A 6043-nucleotide genomic window follows, 5' to 3' on the forward strand; every position below is an offset into this window, starting at 1 on the left:
CAGTATTCTTGCCTGGAGAATCCCAGGGACGGGGGAGCCTGGTGGGCTGCCATCTATGGAGTTGCACAGAGTCGGACACGACTGACACAACTTAGCAGCAGCAGCAGCATATATAAACATGGGTGCATATTTCAAGATAAAAATAGAACTTCCTACATGTAATATATGAAAACATGAGTGTATATTTCATGAATGAAGATGGAACTTAATATTTCATATATGAAAAAATTTTGATATTTATATATGAAGCTATGGGTACATATTTCATGTGAAAATAGAATTTTTTATACTTCATATATGACACTATGGGTGCCTGTTTCATATATGAACATAGAATTTTCCATATTTCTCATATGAAAATATGGGTGCATATGTCATACATAGAAATAAAATTTTCTGTATTTCATAGATGAAAATATAGATGCATATTTCATATATGAAAAATTCATATTTCACAGAGGAAAATATATGTATATTTCATACATGAAAATAGAATCTTCTGTATTTCACAGAAGAAAATATAGGTGGATATTTCATATATGGATAGAGGATTTTCTATTGTGCATATTTCATATGTGAGAGTTTTCTATATTTCATAAATGAAAAGATAGGTGCAAATTTCACATATGAAATAGAATTTTCTGTATATCATAGTTGTTGAATATTTCATATACGAAAATGGAATTTTCTGTATTTCATATAGAATAACATAAGCCCAGTTGTGGTAATGTCAGATCCTAGGCTTAGTGTCTTGATAGCTTTTATTCTGGCATGCCAACATTGTCCTTTATTGTGGTTGTGGCCAATTACGTTCCCAGCGACAGTGTAGGAGGTTTCCCCTTACTCCAAACTCACTCCTGCATTTATTGTAGACTTGAGTATGGCCATTCTGACAGTTGGGATTTGATTTCTCATTGTCATTTTGATTGGGTTTCCTCCTGTAATAATTAGGGCTGCTGAGCATCCTGTCCTGTGGCAGAGGTATGGGGTTTGTTGGGGTTTTTTCCCTTTAAGGGTGTGAGGAAAATAGATTTGTGGTAGTTGAGGTCGTTTGTGTTTGGAATTTATCTTGCAGTACCCGCCACAGAATGTTTCCTGAGGGCAGCTGTCGTGAGCAGCCGCCCAGCCCTTGTGAATTAGAGGTGCCAAGTGCTAGCAGTCAGATGTAGTTGCAGGAAGTGTCCACAAGGCGGCAGCACTTTTTGATGCCCACCTTTGGTTCTTGGGGCAAGCAGAGGTTTCGGGAAAGTCGGCTTCCGGGCTGTGAAATAGAGTAGAATGTTCCTGAGCAAAAACCCAAGGGCTTGTGTCTCACTACTTTTTCCTCTTAAAGCATCACACACACACACACACACACACACCCTTCTTGATAGCATCACTCTCTTCACCCTAGCCCTTCTTGATAGCTGTTTTTTGTACTTTTGGAGTCTGTCCATGTACTGGCTGTAGCCAATGTATATTACCACCAACAGCTTAGGAGTATTCTTTTTCTTCCATGCTCTCTCTGTATTTGTTGTTTGTCGACTTTTGATGATGGCCATTGGATGTCCGTTGTCGTTTTGATTGGCATTCCTGCAGCCATTAGGGATGCTGAGCATCTTGTCCAGTGGTGAAGGTTTGATTTAGTTTTATTTTCTGTTTTTTTTCTTTAAAGGGTGTGAGGACAATTTACCTTTGGAAGTTGGCTTCCTGGAGTTGGCTGGTTTGGGAATATATTTCTCCAATACCCGCCCCAGGGCATTTCCTGAGGGCAGCTGTCATTAACAGAGCCACAGCCCTTGTAAATTGAGGTGCCTATGTGTACTGATGATCAAGTTGTAGTTACAGAAAATGTCCACAAGATGGCAGCACTTTTTCATGCCCATCTTTGGTTCCTGGGGCAACTAGATCCTTAGGGAAAGTTGGCTTTCTGGTCTGTGAGAGTGGAAAGTGTCTGAGCAAACGCCCAAGGGCTTGAGTCTCACTTCTTTCTGCCTTAAAGCAGCTCACAAACGCCCCGTCCAGACTAATCCCTTCTGGGTCCACAGTACACTGCTGAGGGTGCCTATGTGCCTAGGAGGCTGCACTCTCAGGAAGGAGACTTGATCTGGGACCTCCCCCAAAACCAGGAAAAGTGGAGGCTCCGTGATTATTGCCCCCAACTCTGAGAGACCTTGATCCCACTCAGCACTCTGGTCCTCACAGCAGACAGTAGAATTTTAAAAAGGGTTCAACAGATGGCAATGTGCCAGGCTGTGTCAACCCCACCCCAGTTCAACTGTGGGACCTAAGCCTGCTCAGCTTCCAGGGTTGGGATAGCATCCCAAGTCAGGAAGATTGGAGATAATAGTCACTGCTTTTCTTTCCTTTGCTTTAACATCTTGCTGATGCTACATTGCAGTACAGTCAGTTCAAATGTTGTGTTTGTTGTCAGTGCACAGCTGATGGATTTGGGTATTATGTATCTATGGGATATCTCTATTGTCTTTTGGGACTTTTCTGCCATGGAAGGTCAAGCAGAGGTCCTTGTGAATTATCTATCTCATCAGGTCCTTGTGAATTATCTATCTTAGATACAGTTTCCTATATACAAGGAAGGAAGTTAGGAGATAATTTTTGTGGATTATCTCTTAGAGATACAGATTTCTGTGTGTATCTAGAAGGAAGGAATGAAGGAAGGAAGAGGATAATCCTTGTGGATTATCTATTACAGGTACAGATTTCTTATCTATGTAGGTTGCTGCTGCTAAGTCGCTTCAGTCGTGTCTAACTCTGTGCGACCCCATAGACGGCAGCCCACCAGGCTTCCCGTCCCTGGGATTCTCCAGGCAAGAACCCTGGAGTGCATTGCCATTTCCTTCTCCAGTGCATGAAAGTGAAAAGTGAAAGTGAAGTTGCTCAGTCGTATCCGACTCGTAGCAACCCCATGGACTGCAGCCTACCAGGCTCCTCCATCCATGGGATTTTCCAGGCAAGAGTACTGGAGTAGGGTGCCATTGCCTTCTCCAATCTACATAGTACCTACCTCCTAATTCATTCCAGGCCCTTCACTTATTTTTTTTTTTTTTTTCTGGAACCCTTTATTTGACTTTGAAACTCAGAGTCCCTCTTGGGTTATAAATTTGTTGCCTTGTATGTATATTTTTATTTTTCCAAGAAGGTATCTCATATGCCATAAACTTCCTCTACCTGACTGATTTCCCTTAATGCATAATCCTTCAAGATCTATCCTTTTGGTTACTTACCAGTGTCATAATTCCCTAATTCAGTGGCGGTTTTTTAGGAGTGAGAAATAGTCTATTGGATATATGTACAACATCTTGATGCCATGGAGAACTCTGGTCCCAGCCAGAGAGCAGTAGATTGTAGACCTTTAAAAAGGGTTCAGCGAAGGGCACTGTGCCAGGCTGTGTCCACCCCTCCCTAGTCCAGCAATAGGACCCAAGCTTGCTCAGCCTCCAAGGATGGGATAGCATCCCAAGTCAGGGAGGTCATTTATAACAGAGGAGGCCCTGCTTTCCTTTCCTTTCCTTTCCTTTAACATCTTGCCACACTACATCGCAGCATGGTCGAGGTATGGTATTGTGATTGCTGTCAGCACACAGCCGCTTGATTCAGGTAGTTGTATCTACGGTGTTTCTCTATTGTGTTTTTGGACTTTGTGCAATAACAAGTCGAGCAGAGTGCTTAGCATCAGATCCTTGTGGATACCCCCTATTTCCTGCAGCAAAACACGGGTGCAGGTTCTCCTGCATGAAATACGGAATCCTCTATATTGCCTTTTCCCCGCATTATTGTTTGTCGAGTTTCTGACAATGACCATTCTGCCTTCTGTGAGGTGATACCTTCCTCGGGTTTTGATTTGCATTTCTAATATTTAGCGATGATGACCTCTTTTCATGTGGTTTCTTTTCAAGGATGAGTTCAACTCACCTCTCCAGATTGGCTCCCTTGAACTCAGCCCTGTTTTAAATTTTTTCTGATGACCACCAGTAGGACATTAGTGGAGATCAGCTGTTTTTTACCTCCAGACCCGCTGACCTTGAGAATACTCAATGCCCAACAGCACAGCTTTTCAAATTGTTACAGAGAATGGCCTCGAGGCAGCAATTTATTCAGCCGCACACTATTTTTTCCTCTGTAATTTCCATGTTATTTTACTTTGAATGGAGATTATTTCTGAATTTATTTGTGTTTCAGGTATACAGGAACTTGATTCATTAATGTATAGTGGTTTATCTCTTCTCTTTCAAGTTCTTGTTCCCATCTAGGTGATTACAGTCAGCATGTTCAGTAAACTTCCATCTGCTATTCAGTAACTCATTTTCGACCATCTATTTGATCCATATAAGTGTGTCTTTGTTAATTCAAATTTCTTAATTTACTTCGCCTGTACCTGGAGACTGAGGGCTCCTGCAGAGAGGGCAAGAGGCACTCCAGGAACATCATGGGGGCGTGCTGCCTGCCACATCCTCCCAGGTCCCTGAGCCCCACCACAAGCCAACCTTGGGACCCAAGCCTGCCCAGTCTCCAGAGATGTGATACCAGCCAAGGTAACCATGGGATGAGGGAAATAGAGTCAGCATATGTTTCTATATTTTTTGTGTTGATACAGTTATTTGAACTTGCGTATATGGGTGAATTACAATGCATTGGGTGGTGTTTTTTGGTTTTTTTTTTTAATTCATAGCAACTTGATTCACTCATTGTTGTTGCATATAAGTTAAATAAGCAGAGTGACGATATTCAGCCTTGTTGAAATCCTTTCCCAATTTTGAACCAGTCCGTTCTAACTGACCTGCATACAGGTTTCTCAGGAGGCAGGTAATGTGGTCTGGTATTCCCATCTCTTTAAGAATTTTCCACAGTTTGTTGTGATTCACACAGTCAAAGGCTTTAGCGTAGTCTACGAAGCAGAAGTAAATGTTTCTCTGGAATTTTCTTGCTTTTCCTATGATCCAACAGATGTTGCGATTTGATCTCTGGTTCCTCTACCTTTTCTAAATACCGCTTGAATGTTTTTAATTTCTTCATTCATATACCATTGAAGCCTGTCTTGGGAACTTACTTTTGTTAGTGTGTGAAATGAGTGCAATTGTGCAGTAATTTGAACATTCTTTGGCATTGCCCTTCTTTGGGATTGGAAGAATAACTGACCTTTTCCAGTCCTGTGGCCTGAGTTTTCCAAATGTGAGTTTTCCAAGTATGCTGTCATATTGAGTGCAGCACTTTAACACCATCATCTTTTAGGATTTGAAATAGATCAGCTGTATCCCACCAGGCTCCTCTGTCCTTGGGAATTCCCAGGCAAGAATACTGGAGTAGATTGCCATTTCCTTCTCCATAGGACCTTCCCGACCCAGGAACCAAACCCTGGTCTCCTACATTGCAGGCAGATTCTTTACTGACTGAGTTACCAGGGACTATTAGTGATTCACTCATATATAGATGTGTATATGTTGTATTTTGGGTTCTATTCCTGTATGAAGTGAAGTGAAAGTCTCTCAGTCGTGTCTGACTCTTTGTGACCCCATGGCCTGTACAGTCCATGGAATTCTCCAGGCCAGAACACTGGAGTGGATAGCCCTTCCCTTCACTGAGGAATCTTCCCAACCCAGGAATTGAACCCAGGTCTCCTGCATTGCAGGCAGATTCTTTACTGACTGAGCTACCAGGGACTGTTAGTGATTCACTCATATGTAGATGTGTATATATTGATTTTTGGGTTCTATTCTTATATAGGTTATTACAGAGAGTGGAGTACCATTCCTTTTGTTACCCAGTGGATCCTTGTGATTTATTTTCTAAATAATACTGTGCATATGTTATTTCAAATAGCTAATTTTGCAAGGAGATCCAACCAGTCCATTCTGAAGGAGATCAGCCCTGGGATTTCTTTGGAAGGAATGATGCTAAAGCTGAAACTCCAGTACTTTGGCCACCTCATGCGAAGAGTTGACTCATTGGAAAAGACTCTGATGCTGGGAGGGATTGGGGGCAGGAGGAGAAGGGGACGACAGAGGATGAGATGGCTGGATGGCATCACTGACTCGATGGACGTGAG

Source organism: Bison bison, unplaced genomic scaffold, assembly GCF_000754665.1.
Source record: "Bison bison bison isolate TAMUID 2011002044 unplaced genomic scaffold, Bison_UMD1.0 scf7180017864181, whole genome shotgun sequence".
NCBI classification, from domain to species: Eukaryota; Metazoa; Chordata; class Mammalia; order Artiodactyla; family Bovidae; genus Bison; species Bison bison.